We start from the raw sequence: 18,945 nt of genomic DNA, 5'->3' as shown, positions 1-18,945 counted from the left end.
TTTAAAGGTTGGGAGAGGAGAACCATTCATGTCCTCCTATCCCTCTCTGAACTTCAGCTGAAATGGGAGGTGTCTGGAGTATTATAATTAAGGCTGCCAGAAAAAGAAAAGATTCTCAGATTACTGGAGGAGCAAAGCCAAGAATAGTCCTCCCATCTCTACCGAGTCTCCCCTCCTGATGGACCAGAAGAACCTTAGCCTATCCCCTGACAAGGGTCCCCATGAGGGAATGGAGTATCCCCTATCACATCCCCTCCCAAGCAGGACCTGATTCCATCCCCTCTTCAGCCTTCACCCTCCAATCACCAACTTTTCCCAACACCAGCTCCACTCCCACCCAAACAAAAAAATATTCCAAAGAGAACTCTAAGTAACCCTTTACATTTCCTGCCTGCCTCTAAAATTCGGCTCCTGGCCAAAGCTTTGTTTGCCCTGTTTTGCTCTATGTCACCGTCACTGAATGAATAAATCAACAAATGAAAATATTTGTTGTGATTGCTTTGTGGAGAATACAAACACAGACGAGTGACAGCTCCCACACTCAAGGAGCTTATATTCTCCTAGGGAGGAACAACACACAGGGAAATGGTGGGGATTGGGGTCTGAGAAGTGAAATGGCGAGTGACTGTGTCCTTTCCAGTAGCAATGGCAATATTGATTAGATTACAATTCCAGAGCTGGAAGGAGGTGGAATCATTCTTCCCTTGAAGATGACTAGGGTGGAATGGGAAGTATACCAAGACCAGCTAGAGATCCGAGGGCACATTAACCACTACAATTCTTTAAGCTACTTCCTTGAGATGCATGCGAAGAGTGGAAAGTAATGCTCAAGCTTTTGTGTGGATATCGCTACGGCCCTGAACTAATTGCTTTGCTGTCTGGCACCCGTAGCCCACCTCAATCAGTCCCCAGGTCACCCATCAGAGTAGAATATTGCCAAGCCCAGAATGCTTGCCTGACTGAAAAGCACTTTGGAAGTTCTATGTCACAATAATGAGGGCTTTTATTAGTGACTATATTTTTTCTTAAGAGAACTGAACAGCTTTCTAAAAGTTCATTTAATTAAAAAAAAGGGGGGAACAAGTAAAATGGTTGCATTGGTAGCAGCATTTCTCTGCCAAGTAGAAAATTGCCATTATGTTTTCAAGCCAAAGAGTAGGAGTTTGTTTCCCCTTTGTGTCTCCTCTGTGACCTGAGTTTCAAACTGATGAACCAGGCCAGCCCAGCCTGGCCCAGAGCCCAGGGTCCAGAGTCCGGCCCACCTTCTCTCACCTCTTGCCTTCTCAAGGCAAGTGTTTGTTATTGGGGTGTTTGTTAGACAATAGAGCCAATCAGGAGAGTGTTCTGAGGTCCACCTTCCTCTGAGAGCCTCAACAATGAATGAAATCAAGGAGGAAAGACTGTCAGAATGATCAGTTACTTATTTCTCCTTGACTTAGGGTCTTCTCAACAACTGTACCACCAAAGCTATGGAGAATTCAAATGTCAGTTCTGTTTTCTGACGTCTTTCTATTTTAAAATCTTAAGCATGTGTGTTCATCCACTGACTTATATGAACAAAGCTGGGTCTTCATAATGCCAAAAAAAGAGCAGATAATCATCCAGTTAATTTGGATTGTCTAGAGAATTAAAAAAACAATTCCAATATGAGTTATGATGATGGTGGTGATTGATTAGATATTAGCGCGTTTTCTATCAAAGAACTTTTGGGACTTTATTTCATTTGATCTTAATAAGACTGTAAGATTGGTGCTATTATCCCCCATATTACAGATGAGAAAATCGAGGCTTAAAAAGAAAGATTAAGTAACTTGTTCTGACCTACTATCAACTATACAATGCCACACATTGGATTAGATGGATACAGATTAGTTCATCATATTGGTTTAACTAATAATTTCTTGTATCCATCAGTTTTTCAGACTTCAGTCTCTAGTAATCCTTCTTTTCCTTCAATCCTTTCACCACCTAGTATCAGTAATGTTGACTTGGCAGTTAATTGTGTCTTGCTTTGGTTGTACTGAGCCATTTTGTTTCTCACATTGTTATTAAACTTCTGTAGTCTGAGCTGGCTAGGTGGCAGTGGGTAGAATGCTGAGACTGGAATCTGAAAGATCTGAATTTAAATCCAGCCTCAAACCCTTGCTAGCTGTGAGTCCCTAGACAACTCAATTAACCCTGTTGTTTGCCTCAGTTCCCTAATTTGTAAAATAACCTGCATAAATAGATGGCAAATCCTTCAAGCTATGGAGAAAGTTTTTTTTTTCCCTTTAATTTTTTTAGAGAGTGGTTTTCTTAGGAGAAAAATATAGCCTTGAGTAATTTTCATTATTGTGACATAAAACTTCTAAAACACTTTGCAGTCAACTCTAGATGTATCTTTGCCAGGAAAATTCCAAAGAGGTCACAAAGAACTGGACATGGCTAAAAATAACAAAACAAAACAAACAAAAAAATCACCTAAACTGGTCTTTTCAACATGAATAGTTTGGCTAACTAACTGCTGCTGGCTGTATACCCTAGCACATGGCTTCCTTAATTGGCTACTCAACTCTTTAAAAGAGCCTCTTTTTCTGCTTTCTTTTCCACCATTTTGTAGGCTGTGTATGCACCATTAACTGAACAGGGAATAGGGAAGGGAATTAATTGTCTTTCCCTGTTTATCTCTATTTTACCTCAGTTCTGAGAAATGGACCTGAAGTGTTTTTTTCTGTTCTGTATTGTTTGTTACCCTCAGTTTGAGGTGCTAAAAGTGATACTGATTTTGAGCCATGGAGACCCTAGAAGGTGCATTACAAGTGGGGTGATGCAGCTAAGTCTTGCTCTCATGGAAGCCATGAGAAGCCAGGGGGCCCCAACCTCAGGAGGGATTTGGACTTCAAACTGAGGCAGTGTCTAATGGAAATCAAACTAAGCTATGAATCGAACCCCTTCCTCTAGCCAGAGATTGTGGTGGTGCAAAGAAGTGCGATTATACTTTCCATATGTTGGGGAAGCAAGTGGGTATATTTGTGATTATTCCATTTAAAGTAAATGTTGTAAAAGCTCCACTGTTACATTTCCATAGTTGTTGGTCTAACAAACTGAATTCTATTTCCTACAGACTCACATACAAAGACTCAGTAAATTTCTCTTTTTTAATTTATAGAACCAAACAAACATTTACATAAAATAGTATAATTTTTAAAAAAAATTCATGTGAAAATGCAAATCAGTTATGTACAACTTGCTATTCGTTTTAAATACAAAATAAAGAAATGAGAATTTCTTTTCCCCCCTTTTTTCTTCCTTCTCCCCTCTCTTCACCCTCATAAATAAATATATACATATGTCTGTGTATGTGAATGTATTTCATTTTATCAGTTTTTTTCTCTTGATGTAGATATCATCTTTCTTCATGTGTTCTTTATTTTTACAATAGTTAAAATGACTTAGTTGCTCAAAATAGTTCTTAAAACAATATTGCTGTAACTATATACAATGTTTTCTTGGTTCTTCTTACCTTACTCTTCACCTTTTCATGCATATCTTCCCATGCCTTTTTAAGACCATTGAGCTCATCATTTCTTTCAGCACAGTAATATTTCATCACAACCATATAGCACAATTTGTACAGCCATTCACCAATTGAGGGGATCCCTGAAACATCCAGTTCTTTGCCACCACAAAGAAAGCTGCTATAAACATTCCATTTACATTCACAATTTTAATCATGTTTCTGTGAATTTACTTCCTTTGTTCTCAACCTCTCTTTCTGCCCTATCTCTGTTACCCTTTCTCCTCTTTTACTTTCCCTTTTACTTCTTTCATATTTCTATTACCATTAAGGGATCTATGGAGAGCATGTCCAAGGCAGGCAAGTCAGGATAGGAGAAAAGGCCAAGATTCTGCTTCTCTCTCTTCCTCTCAGTCCCAGGTTAAGGTGCTGTGCTAATATGGATATGGAATAAGGGACTATCAGCCCAATGGAATCTTATCACCTAGAATAATGAGGATCCTTCAAGCTAGGGAGAAAGTTTTTTTTTTCCTTTAATTTTTTTTAGAGAGTGTTTTCTTAGGAGAAAAATACAGCCTTTCGTAATTCTCATTATTGTGAAATTTTTAAAATGCTTTGCAGTCAACTCTAGAATCATTCAGTTTGAAAGCTTATTTTTAAAGAGCACTGGGGGCTAAGCTCTGGAAAGGAACTGGGTTCAAATCCTACCTTTGACATTTAAACCTGTATGACCTTGGACAACCTCCTTATGCTTCATCTATAAAATGATGGGATTGAACTGAATGGTTTCTTGGGACCTGCCAGCTCCCTATCTATGACCCTATCATCTTTCTCCCTAAATCTGCTTTTCTTTTTGACTTCACCATTTACTCTTAACTCTCAGCTTCTTAACTTTGTGGCTATCACATTAAGTCTGGAAGCAGGAAGAGCTGAGTTCAAATCCTACCTCAGATACTTTACTGTGTGACCTTGGACCAAGTCACTTAACTCTGTTTGCCTCAGTTTCCTCATCTGTAAAATGAATTGGAAAAGGAAATAGAAAACCACCATTTTTGTTAAGGAAATCCTAAATGAGGTCATGGAGAGTTGGGAATGATTGAAAACAACTGAGCAACAACAAAATAGAGGTTCAATGCTGATTAAAGATTCAAACTCAGAGAGTGTTGTTGTGGCTTTGTGTCACCTTGGAGAAATGTCCCTACCGGAATGACACAATACTCTATCCCCAGTGCTTTCCTGGTCAACATTTTTCTCAATGACTTGGATGAAGACATAGATAGCAGACTTATCAAATATATGGATGACATAAAACTGGAAGGGAGAGCTCCCAGCAACAATGACATAATCAATATTCAAAAAAGCATCTTGACTGACTAGAATGTTGGACTGAAACCAAGATGAAATCTAATAGGGATAAATATAAAGTCCTGCACTTAGGTTCAAAGAAATCAATAGTACAAATTCAGGATGGGGGGAAATGTGGCTTGGCAGCAGTTCATGTGAAAAAGATCTGGGGGGGTTAATTGACCACAAGCTTAATATAAGCCAACAGAGTGACACAGTAGCAGAAAAAGCTAAAGTAGTCTTAGGTTGTATTGGTAAAAAAAATTTCCAAGTCAGCAAAGAGAATAGACTTTCTGTACTCTGTCCTGGTCAGACTTAGAGTAGTATGTTCAGTTCACTAAATTTTTATAGATTTCCCCTCAAAAAAAAGTATGTTCAGAGGAGGGAAAGGATGTTGAAAAGTCTAGAAGCATTGTCAAATGCGTATTTGGGTCAGAAACTAGGGATGCTTCCTTGGGAAAAGATAAGATTTAGGGGGATGTGATAAACTCAATTCTCTTCACACATATTCAGCATTCATAGCCTGTTTCTCAATGTGCTCATCTGTTCATACATAAAAAATTAGAGAGAATGTTGCTGGTGGGGGGTGTAGGAAGGCTGAGCTCTCTGACTGTTTTCCGAAGGTAGAGAGAGAACTGTCTGGCAGATGGATCTCACTCTTTGGAGGAGCCTGGCAGTGATTGGGTTCTTGCCACTCTGGCTGTGCATGAATCTTTTCCCACAAGGTCATTGACTGTGACCCATTAGCAGATATAACGTTCTATTTCTCATCCCCACTGCCTAGCATCGTTGTTCTTTGCACATCCTGGGCACTTAGATGTGTGTTAAATAAGTGGTGATACTGAGAGAATCTCTCACATGGACCACGAGCATCCTAGGGCTGATTTCCCTCATATTGAGAAATGAGGTCTGGTTGGCAGATTTCCACCAAGAACAATAGATAAAAGTATGCAGAGTCAAGTGTTCCCAGGGGTTTTTCTAAACTCAGCTTAGCAGATATTTCCCTGGGCAGGTTAGGGGATCCCAAAGCTACTAATCCACAGGCTCCAGGGAGATGCTACCTTTCATTGGCTTTCAGGTCACTTTGGGGCTGAACCCTACAGAGGAATATTAGCTGAGGAATTAGCCAAGAAGGAAGGAATAAAACCAACTCCATCAGTCAAAAATCAGTTTGAAATCCCACCTACAGAAGGAACCCTCTCCCACTGTCCAGCTCCAGCTAAGTCCTTCACAAATGTGGCCTTAAAGCTGAAACAGACAAGGGAGTATGGATGGAGCCCATTTCCATTAAGTGCCTATTCTTCAAACAGCTTCATCTTGAAGCAACCACTTCATCTATGTGGAACAGCCCATTGTTATATTTCCCTCTGGCCTTTCAATGCACTTTTATGACCTTGCATTTATAGAGAAATCCAGATCTCCTCGTGTAAAGGATACATCATGGGTAATATTCTCAGCTGTGAACTGAAAGTCTTGTCTGATTATCTGTCTTCTTCCCCATCCTCACTCTAACTCTGAATATTCCAATGATAGCACCTCAACTTCTGGCTGTTTTAGATTACAAGCTAATAAATGGGAGAAATCACATCTTCATCCCTGACTTCGCAGATAAACTACAACATAATCCAAATAAAATGAATCATTTTTCTTGTATATTTGTGCTCTTTCAATCAACCCTGACATAAAAACAAAAATTAGTTATTATCATGTATTCTGTATGATGCCATTTATTGGGGACACCCCATAGTGTTGTCTTTTCAATGGATGCATAATTCAGAATTGCTCCAAAATCTAACATTTGGTGCTCCATTGAAAAAGCACTTGACTGTCTCATTCCCATTTATATTCTGTCTAGAACATAAAATATAAAAGATGGAAGCAGGCTTACAAATCATTTCATCCAACCTCTTCACTTTGCAGAGGGAGAAACTTATGGGAAAGTGATGATGCACAGTGACTGGGACAGAGTAAGTGGTTAATAAAAGCTTACTGACGAGTAGCTTGAGCCCTGGACGTGGAATAAGGAATACGTAGATTACGATCCTGTCTCAGGCATTTACTGGCTCTGTGACCTTGAGCAAATCATCAAATCTCTCAAGGTCTCAGTTTATCCATCTTTAAAATTAAGGTTGGACAAGATTTGACAAGGATGAATGCTGAAAACTATCTTTGTATGTATTTGGACTTGATGACTTCTAAGTCCATTTAGACTCTATCTCTGATCTATTCTGATGATTTGCCCAAGGTCATATAAAGAATATTCTTATAGTCCTCCTTCCTTCCCTATATCTTGGACTTACTCATTTGCTCAACCCGTCAAGGTCTTTTCCTCATCTAAAGAAGGACTTGTGGAATGGCACCTCCTGCAGGAAACTATTCCATATTCATAACAAATAGATGACCATCTTCTTCACCTACCTAAATCATTAATCTATAATTTCAAAACTTTATTATGCTGATATTTATATGACATTTTAAGATTGGCAAAGAGCTTAACTTTCAAGTTTAAAACTGCACAAAGATTTTGAGGACACCCTGTCTATTTCTATTTAATTTGAGCCTTCCTGACAACCCTCTGAGATAGGGACCATGGGGATTATTTTTCCCATTTACCATATGAGGAAACTGAGACTAGGAACTGGTTAAGTGACTTGACCATGAGGCATAAGAAGAACCCACATCATCCTGATTCCAAATCCAACATTCTGCTACACCATAACTACCTTTTTATAGCACATAAGAAGGGTTAGAAGAACACAAGAATTAGATAGGTCATCCACGAGCAGAGGAGTTGTCTCATCTTTACCGGTCCCATTGATAATCTTTTTTTGTACAACAGCTCTTTTATGCTGTAATTGAAGCTCTGAATATTCAACACTAACAAGGTAATATTAGAATCTTTGGGGAGAAAATGTTGCCTTTCCTAGTGAATTTTAAAACATCCCTGACGCCCTATTCTCATGGGCACATTTGTACCAGGCTGAAAAGTGGGTCAATGAAGCGAAGTAGTGTCTTGTGTAAGGGAGGTAGTGAGGTCTCCTAGGGAAGACTGTGGTAATAACTACTTGATGGAAATTCCCCTTGCCCAGAATAACAAGGGAGATTTTTTAGAGACTTTATGACCACAAAGAGAGGCAATCAGTGTGTTAGAGTACCCAGAGAGCTGGCCTTGCAGCCTGAAAGAATGAAGTTCAATTCCCTCTTCTGATTCATGCTAGCTGTGGGACTCTGGGGAAGTCAATTAACCTCTCAGTGCATGAGGCAACTCTCTAAGACCATTGCTGTTGGCGTCATTCAGTTGTTTTCAGTCACATCTGGCTCTTCCCAACCCCATTTGAGGCTTTCTTGGCAGAGATGCTGGAATGGTTTGGCATTTCCTTCTTCAGTTCATTTTACAGATGAAAACTGAGGCAAACAGTAAAGTGACTTTCCCAGGGTCACATAACTGTTGTCTGGAGCCAGATTTGCACTCATCTTCCTGACTCCTGACTCCTAGCACAATCCATTGCACCATCTAGCTAGCACCTAGAAAGTAGTTAAAAGGATGGGGGGTTGGGTGGGGAGAACCCAGTTTTGTGAGAAAGAAAAATCCATTATTCTAAGACTACCTTTTTCCACTCCTCCCCAGTATCTTTTGTTCAACAACCTATAAAGCTCCCTATCTTTTGTTTGATCAAACATAGGGCAGTAGAAAGAGCTCTGAATTTAGAGTTAGAAGACTTAGGTTTGAATTCTGACCAGTACTTACTGTCTGTGACTTTAGGCCAGTCACTTCTCTTTGAACTTCAGTTTCTTCATTTGTACAATGAAGGGGTTGGATTTATGACCACAAAGTATAGAAGGAAACAATAATGATTCTGGAGTCAGAGGATCTAGTTTTAAAATCCCATTTCTGATAGATATTGCCTCCCTGACCTTTAGGCAAATCATTTAATGTCATTAGATATCCATTTCCTCAACTGTAAAATGAAATGGTTGCATTAAGTCCTATGAATTAAGATCCTATTAAGCCTTCCTAGAGTCCTCCCCACTAGGTGGTTAGGTAGATAGAGGGTTCATATCCCTGGCTTCAGACTCTTCCTGACTGTGTGACCTGAGGCAAGTCACTTAATAGTTTCTTCATCTGTGAAATGAGCTGGAGAAGGAAGTAACAAAACACTCCAGTATTTTTGTGAAGAAAATCTCAATGGGGTCACAAAGAGACATGACTAAAACTACTGAAAGACAAGAGTCCTTCCCCTAAAATTCAAGGTCTTCCATAATCTGATTTCTTTCTACTTTACCAAAATTATTTCCTATTATTATTTTGCTTAACCTTCTTTGGCCTTAGTTCCCTCATCTGTAAAATGAAGGGATTGGACTATATGGTTTCTGAGTCCCTTTCTGATCTATATCCATGACCCTATCATCTAGATTCCCTTTAAATATCCTTCACCTGGAATTCAAGATCTTTCATCATCTGGCTATTCTCTATTCAGAATTATTTCTTAAAATTCTAAGACCCATATTCATTGCTCTAATCAAGCTAGTCTCCTCACTATCCTATCTCAGGACCAGTTTTTTATTCCACTCATCTTCCTTGCCCAGCATATCATTCCTAGTCCACTCCATATATTCAAATATAATCTCTTACATTAAAACTGTTCATGAAGTCTTCCCAGACTAATCTATGTAGCAATGATCTCTTTCCTTCTTTTTCCCTTTGAACCCCTATGAAAAGCCTGCATAAAATCAATCATATATTCTAGTATTTGGTTCCATACTAATTCTGTCTTATTTAGTGAGACAAGGGGGACTCATGGAACTATAAATGGACCTGAGAGATCACCTAGTCCAATCCCTTTATTTTACAGATAAAACAACTAAGATTCAGAAAGTTTATATTATTAATCAAAGTCACAGAGTAATAAAATCAGAACTCAGAATATTTGAATCTAATTCTTCTAACTCAAAATCCAGCTTTCTTGCTATTACAGAACAAAATAGCAGCCCCCTTGTGTGGATAGACAAACTGAGGGAATCACGAAAGTAAGAAAAGAAACCTTTCCAAAGATAACAGGGTCAAAAAAAAAAAGTGTCAGAGTTAGAGAATGTAGCTAAGATTCCAAACTGCTACTCTCCATTTCTGCAAATATCTTCTGTCCCAACGGTCTGTCATTTTCTATCTATGGTCCAGTGAGAAGCAGACATCTGGACCAAGCTAAGCTGGATGCAGTGATGGAGAACAGCTCAATTCCCTCTGTCCCGCTCAAAGTGGTAATAATAACCTCTTAGGTGTGTATAACACTTAAACTCTTGTGTACCAATTATCTCATTTAACCCTCACAGCAACACTAAGAGGTAGGTAATAGCTAATGAGAACTAACATTTGTGTAGTGATTTAAAGTTTGCAAAGAGATATGCACACATCTAATTTGCTCCTCATAAGCCTCCTGTCAAGTAGATATTCTTAGAATCACCCCTCCTTTTACAAATGAGGACACTCAAACTGAGAAGTTAGGTTACTTTCTCAGGGTCCCCCAGCTCCCAAGCGCAAGGAGGGATTTGAATCTGGGTCGTCCTGGTGCTGTGCTGGTTCATATAAATACTTTTATTATCCATTTGCAGATGAGGAACATAAGACTTGGAATGCTTAAGTGCCTTGACTGGACAAATGGATAATGAACTATTTGTGTCAAGACTAAAATTCATGTCTCCTGACTCCCAGTCTAAAACCCTGCAACCCTTCTCCTCCTTCTCCTCCTCTTCCTCCTCCTCCTCCTCCTTCTCCTTCTTCTTCTTTTCCTCCTTCTCTTTCTCCTTTTCCTTCTCTTTATTCTTTGTCTTCCCTGCCTTCCAGCTGTTCAAGGCAGTAGACAAGTAGGGAAGGGATTCTATTCCCCCTTGTAGGAGTGAGGGCACTAATTACAACTTTAAAATCTACTCCAACTCCCTCATGGAGGCAGTCAGGTTAAGTGATTTACATACAGCTAGTGTTTGAGGCCATATTTGAACTCTGGGACTCCTGACTTCAGGTCTGTATCTACTGGACCACCTAGCTACCCCAAACTCCTTCATTTTAAAAAGTTTGAAAGTAATGTTTATGAAGAAATTTTATGAAGGGCACATACTCACTTGGAAATAGGAGAGTTGGGTTTGGGACCTGCTAAGACTCAGGGCAAGAGAGAAGAGTTTTCCATTATTAATAAAGGCTTCTATCAGACTTCAGGCCTTTAATTTCTTGAAGCTGTCAGAAGGAGCAAGAAGGAAGGAAGGGAGAGGAGGAGAAGATAAGAAGGAAGGACAAAGTGTCCAGGTGGAGGGAAAAAATAGAGATGAGAGAGAAAGGAAGAGGGATGTTCATTTAGCCCAGGGTGGAATCACAAATCTGTTCTGCCAAATCTCACATGTCCCCAAATCTTTTTTAAAGCACATAAAGCCTCTCTTAACAGTCTCAGTTTAATGGGTCTGAGCAATAAGGAGAAAAAATCTGTTGGAGAAAAAAAATTGTGTCTCCATTTGGCTTTTATTACTCACCTCTCAGTTTAACTGTTTATTGTCAGGCTTCTCTCTTAGGATGCTCAAATCTCTACTAAATCACCAGGGTTTGCTTGAGTATCTAAGAATAAGCTTTCTGCTGAATCCCGAGTCTGGTAGCCAGTTTCCTATGAAAAAAGTTCTCATAACCAGCTTCTCATTCTCCCCAAAGACTTAGCTTTGAGTCAGCTTGTCACCACAGAACCATGTCCCCTTTTGTGTCCCACCAAACCCAGCACACTCATGATAAGTCACACTGATATCTGCAGCCGGAACTTCAAACAAAGCTCAGACCTCACAGAAGCTGTGGTGATCCTCTCCTTCTCTCCAGTGCTGGTCCCTTTTGTCTCCTGACTAGGACCCTGTCAGCTGGCCCGTTACTTAGAGATGTCACACTATGGTTCAATGGAAAAGGCACTGAACTCTAATTCAGATCATAAGACTTGAGTGTTAGTTCTATATCAAATTTACTGTGTGAGCTGAGGATTCTAGCTTCTTTGTCCATCACAGATATAATAATAATCCATACTGTGCTTACATTACCCAAGTAAGAAAATGGTTATAAAACTCACTGGGTAGACAAGTAATTTTGGAAGATTTAAGAATTTTGGCCAATGCCATGACCAATCAAAATTTCAAAGGATTAGTGATGAACACTACTACCCATTTCCTGTTTGAGAAGTAATGTGTTCAAGATGCAGATGAAAACATTTCTTTTTTTAGGTATAAATGATGTGGGAATTTGGCTTGATGATGCATATTTGTTAAAAAGGCTTAGCTTTTCTTTTTTTTTAATGAGAGGAAGAGAAAACAAATGTTTGATAATTATTCAGAAGAGTACTTTGTACAATATAAAACACGTCATATATGAAGGAATGGGGAATATTAAAAGAATATAATCACCTAATCCAGGCCCAGTTGACATTCAGATTACTAGCTAAAGAGTAAAAACTTAATGCAACATAAATGTTAATATCATGTGAACTAAGGAAAAGCTTGTTTCATAACTCTCTCAGACAGTGCTAAAATGGTGTATGGGTAGACTCTATATTCTTACAATGCTTGAGATCAAGAGGGAATCTTCCTCATTGGAGCAAATCTTTAAATTACCTCTCTCAGAAGACTATGGGAAACGATTTTCAGTATTATAAAATCATACAGATTGCATTGTGATTGGGTAGGTGTTCTTGCACTGAGTTTAAAACGGAAATAATGAAACAGCCTAGCAAGTGGAAAAGGATGGGAGAAAGTGGCAGAGATGGCAGGCAGCTAAGAAGTAAGTGATCAAGGCGATAGGAATAGCAGTAGTGAAGATGGGAGATCAGGGGAATAGAGAGAGTGAAGAAGATGATGGAATATGTGTACATGGCATGATATTTTCTTCTGATAGTAGTTTTGAATTAAAACTAGAAATTTCAGTTTATTAAATATAAGAAGAATACCACTTGAGAAGAACCTATTAAGCAGCATGATTCCAGATATTCAAACTTCAATACCTTTGCCTTGAGTTTGGACTTAATATGGTCCTTTCTGATTAAGTTGGAGATGTAGGAAGAATTGGATGAAGATTTGACTCCTAGTCTTCTGTGTAGAAATATAAGTTGATCACCATGAGAATGATTGCCAAGAATGTTTAATGCCTGATTCACTTCCTGGTTATTATCTTGCAATTCTGTTTTATCATATGCCATTTTGTTCTGAATTCATGAGACATCTGGCTCAACATACCAGAAAGCCATTGGGTGGGGGGTACATGGTTCCACCCAAAAGAATAGCTCAAACCTGGAATTTAGCTAGAGATCACAAAACCAGAGGCAGTAACCTGGGAAGAAAGGGAAGTGAGTGAGCAGGGGATGCTGCATAGGAATTATGTTTGGAAAGATGGCCTCAGAATTCTCTGGGAAAACAACAACAACAAGACAAAATAAAAATAAAAACAAAAACGAACAAAAACAAAACCCAGGTCTCATGAAAATATCCAGAAAGGAATAGAAAGAAGGGAGTTTAATATGCCTGTTAGACCTGACACAAGGTTTTTATTTTTGTTTGTTTGTTTAAATTCTAAGCCTTTGCATGACTGTATTCAGTTTATCTGGTGTTGAATTAATTAGGATATATTCATTTTTCAGATAAGGAGGGATTCTTTCCACATCTGAGAACAGCAAGAAATACTTGCCTATTTGAGAACTAGAACTGCAAAACCAGGCATCGTAGGGGTTTGAAAAAAACTCCCCCTGTGCTGGTTTTATTGTCCTCTCCCCATCCTGGCATGTCCCAGTTCTCACAAAGAAAGCCCTGATCTTTAGGGTGCCTGACCCACTTACAAGAGCTTAGTTGGGTTCAATAGATAGAATAAGGCTGAGACACAGATTGTCTGTACAAACTGGGTCTCTCCTCAGGCCTTTCTCTGAGACCCCAGTCCTCCAATAGCCACATCCACTCTACAGTGAAGAGAGAGTCAGACTCGGGGTCAGAAGAATTACTTCAGAGACTCAATATCCATGAATTTCCTGGACTAGTCATTTAACCTCTGTTTTTCTCAGTTTTCTATGGTTAAAATAAAAACAATAATAGCCTCTAATCTATTATTGTTGTCATGAAGATCCAGTAAGATAACAAGTATACTTTGCAAATGTTTAAGTGCTGGAAATACTAATACTAGCTCTAACAATGAGAGCTAATCATGGATAATAATGTGACTGAATAAGTCACTTAACCCTGATTGCCAAAAGAAAGAAAGGGAGGGAGGAAGGAAGGAAGGGAGGAAAGAAGGAAAGAAGGAAGGAAGGAAGGAAGGAAGGAAGGAAGGAAGGAAGGAAGGAAGGAAGGAAGGAAGGAAGGAAAGGAGGAAAAAATTGTAGCTAATAATAATCATTCCCATTTATATAGCACTATCCTTGAAATATCCACCTATCACCCACCCTTTGCCTAAACTGAAGAGAAACATTTCCTTTTGTTGACACTGATCTTTCTGATCCTCTCCTCAAAAACAACAGTATTGTTTCTAAGGCTGTCATATTCCACATTTTAAAAGGCCCTTATCTTCTCCATCATAAGGCTCAGTCAATAGTTTCAGAATCACAGAATGTTAACAGCTGGGAGGGGTCTCAAATCATCCAGGAAATTTTTAATCTAGGGTCCATGGATCTCCAGAGGGTCTGGGAATTATATTTCAGGGCATCTATAAATGACTGACACAGTATTCAAAGTAAGTAGGAGAGTTGTATCTAAATTCTAGATTCTGTATCTAAAAATCAGATTCTGTATCTAAAAATCTAGGTATTGTACAAATGTAGTTACTGCTCTTACTCAGCATCCATTTTTTTTTTTTTGGAAGGGTGGGCAAAGTTATAGGGCTTTGAAGTCCTGACAGAAAAGAGATTTCTCATTGTACTGTTTTTTCCCACTTCTCTCTTCCCCATAATCTGATTATCTCATTACCAGATGTGCCTCCACCACGGCCAGGACAAGCATGTGCAGAAGAATTGCCGTATCCTGCAGGCAGACACAAATATTGAGGAGCATAGGCTCCATAGGTTTAAAGCAAGAAGGAACTTTAGGTCCCATCTAGTTTCACCCCCACATTTTGTAGATGAGGAAACTGAGAGCCCCTAAAATAAAATGACTTGTTCAAGTTCACACATATAGCAAATATCAGAACTGGGATTTTAGCTTGCATCCTCTCACTCTAAATATAGCACTCTTTCTGCTATAAATAATAAGATAGCAAACATGAATAGGGGAAGAAGCAAAGATAGGATAGAATGAAGACTCTTCCTCTAAGCCTTAGGAGTAAGCTCTTGCAATATGGTCAAGGCCCTGGATTTCTTTGTTTTCTTTTCTTCTCTCTCTCTCTCTCTCTCTCTCTCTCTCTCTCTCTCTCTCTCTCTCTCTCTCTTTCTCTGTCTCTCTGTCTCTCTGTCTCTCTGTCTCTCTCCCTCCCTCAATAATAGCTTCTTGTTTTCAAAATAGATGCAAAGATAATTTTCAACGTTCACCCTTGCAAAGCCTTATGTTCCAAAATTTTCTCTTTCCTTTCCCCCATCCCCTCCCTTAGACAGCAAATAATCCAATATAGGTTAAACATGTGCAATTCTTCTATACATATTCCCACATTTATCATGCTGCACAAGAAAAATCAGATCAAAAAGGAAAAAAAAAATCTCTCTCCTTTTTTTTTTTTTTTTTTTTGAGTCAATCTGGGTTAAATAACTTGTTCACACTTACATAGCTAGTAAATATCTGAAGCTAGATTTGAACTCAGGTCTCCCTAACTCCAAAACCAGTACTCTGTTTAGTGTCACCTAACTGCCACACTGTTCTTTTTTCTGAGGCAGGTACCCTAGTCTTAATTAGTTCCTGCCAGGTCAATTGAAGATCAGATTCCCCATTCCTGGTAGCTCTCAAGAATGGGAAAACTCATTTGGTTTCTCTGAACTATACTAAGGTAAATGCTGTCTTAATTCACTGCCTCTGCTTATCTCATGCATTCTTTGTTTAAATTCCTATTCCCACACTGGGACTCCTGTCATCTTATGCTATAGCAGCCATGGACTGGTGCCTTAGAATCATACCTCTGAGGAGCTAGAAGAAATCACAGAGGCCATTACATCTGCAACAATTGACTATGCAACTTTCACTCCAACACAGGTCACTTGTTGAAACAAACATTTGGTGGTACATTTGGTGGTAACCCTAATCGTTGAGAAATTATTTCTTATTTCAATCCAAAATCTGCTTCCTTGTAACTGCCGCCCCCTACCTCTACTGGTTCTTGCTTTGCTTTCTGCTGCCAACCAGAATAAATCTCATCACTCTCTGCAGAGTGAAGTCTCCTGGGGCTGTGGGTTTTCTGATCTGCTGTTTTCTTCTATTTCTTGCCCTTCCTCTTTCCTTCTCTGTAACATCTTCCACCTTCTTTGCCATCAATAACAACATGTATGGGGGTCCTGCTAGCTCCAAGGCTCTGGGCTAGGCCTTGAGGATATTAAAAGGGAAGAGAAATAGTCCCCATTGTCCAGTAGCAAAGGGAAAGCTAGCTGGGGCCTATGGCATTAAGGGAAGATTTTACAAAAAAGGAAAGTCTTAGGGCTGGAAGGGACATCCAAATGTCTCATTTTACAGTCGAGGAAACTGAGACCTAGGGGGTTCAAATGATTATTTGCTTAAGGTCACCCAGGTAGTAAGAAATAATGTAGGGGAGTAAAGAGAGCCAGCCCTAAATCCAGTGCTTTCTCTGTTACATAATGGTCATGTGGCTCTGAGCAAGGCATTTAACTTCAATTCTTTAGTTAACTCTCAAAAATTAAGTTGCAGAGAAGGAGGTGACATGTATTAGTAAAAAGTTTCCTCGCCTGGGAATTTCCTCTTTTAGTAAAAATCACAGGTCCAGTCCCTGTCCCTGTCTGCACAGGTGGAGAGTCACAGAGTTAGAATTTGAACACTGAATCTGTGGTTCCAGTGCCCTTTCTACCATGCTACTGTTCTGTACCATGCCATATGCTGTCCTGGACCTCTAAGAAAGAGTAGGAGTCATAAGCAGAGATGAAGACATTTCAGGTAGGAGGAATGGTATGAACAAAGACACAGAACATACAAAGGGAAGAGAAAGCCAGAGATTAGATAGAAGGTTTGTGTAGGGAAGTTAATTTATATTTTTCTATTTTTACTGAGACCTGTGATTTAATCTGGGTATGGATCTTTTTATGTGGAAATTCACTGCACAGATGTAGATCAGTTATCTTTTATCTTAAAGAGTCACCTAAAAGCATTGAGAAATTGAGTGTCCATGTCACACATGTGCCAAGGGATGTGCGACTAATACATGTCAGCAACAGATTTTGAATCCAGGTCTTTTTGACAAGTCAGCACTGTTTACTATACCATACTCCCTCTCAGACAGGGACATTAGTGAGGAATGAAGTTGGAGGGAGTGCCAGATCTGAGTTAGGGAGACTTATTTTTCTAAATTCATATCTGACCTTAGACACTTATTGTGTGTCCTGAGCAAGTCACTTTACCCGTTTGCTTTAGTTTTCTGAAATGAAAAATGAGCAGGAGAAGGAAATGGCAAACCCCTCCAGTATCTTTGCCAAGGAAACCCCAAATGAGATCACGAAAAGTTAGACAGGACCGAAAAATTACTGAACAACAACAAAATTAGACAATGTATGGGCCAGATTGTAGGGGGGTTTGAATGTTAAGGATAAGTGGTTTGGATTTTATATCTTAGACAATGGAAAGGCTCTCTAAATACACTGAATGTGTAAGGACCATTCCTTGCTATTACTTTGCATATTTGGTGTTTGCTTATATGCATACATTGTGTAAGTCCCCTCTCCCATTCCCCAGGTAGATTGTAAGCTCCTTGAGGGTAGGAATGGCCCTATTTTTTGTTGTTGTTTCTTTTGTATGTTCCCACTTAGTACAGTTGAACATATTAGGTCTTTAACAAAGGCTCTTGAATTGAATTTGAATCATCACTGCTTGGGCTTGTGTGAAATTTGTCTTGCCCACTCCAGTACTTCCTCGACTCCCCTTCCTCTGGCCCTGCCCTGGCCTCCACCCTACTCAACTCTACAAGGTTTGTCCTAGAGGTCCCCGCTAAAACAGAGATCCTGAAGCACCATCCCATCTCCTTATTTAATAGAACAGAAATCTGAGACCCAGAGAGGGCAGCTTGGGGGCCGAGCCAGATGCCCTGTCTTCCAGTCCAGTGCTCAACAGGCCAAACCATGTTGAGCTCAGACTCTGGCCCTGAGACTTGTGCCCACAATTAACAGGGAAACTTCTGCCAGCTTCCTCTGCAGCCCTCTGATTCAATTTACAAACACAAATCTAATTTGTCTGTTATCCAGCAACCCCAGCCTAGCAATTAATCACGATTTTCTAAAGCTCGAGTACTTTGTTCACTGTCATTCACTTTAAGAGAGAGAGAAAAAAGCACACTGCAATCCTCACTCCCAGTACAATTGAGCAACCACTCCCTGCCTGCTTTGTAGCCTCTCCGAGTTCCCAGGGCACGGAGCTCTAAGTAATTTCCAAAGAACGCTTTCAGATTCAGACCCTAATCACAATCCCTCCTTTCCCAAAGTCCCTGGGCTCCTGGCCTCATTAGAAACAGACTCCTTGCTTGTGTTTGTGAGAAGCTGCCCTCCTCTGCTCTTTCCCCCCAGTCATCTCAGACCCTTTGTGCAGACTCCTCCATCCTTATGGCTACCTAGGTCTGCCATCTCCACCTCCCAACAGGTAACTGGATGCTGTCAGGAGAGGGCCCTCTCTCTAATTAACTCTGGAGGAAGATCCAAGAAAACGACGGTTTTCTAAGCAATTTGTACACTGCATGATAATGTTGGCTTATGCACAAATAGGTTATTAACAATGGAGGAGAATTGGGAGGCAGCTGATGCTGTGGTTAGGAATCAGGAGAGCAGGGTTCTATTCTCAGCTCTGCCCTTGTGTGACTTTGAACCAGTCCATTCCCAGATCTGGATCTGTTTCCTTCTCAATCAAATGCAAAACTGTGTGCCTGCCAGTGCCATCAGGGTATATTGGGTCAGGAGACACAGTATGTTCTTAGGGAAGCCTGC

Source organism: Sarcophilus harrisii, chromosome 1, assembly GCF_902635505.1.
Source record: "Sarcophilus harrisii chromosome 1, mSarHar1.11, whole genome shotgun sequence".
NCBI lineage: Eukaryota > Metazoa > Chordata > Mammalia > Dasyuromorphia > Dasyuridae > Sarcophilus > Sarcophilus harrisii.
Note: the sequence above shows the minus strand (reverse complement) of the source record.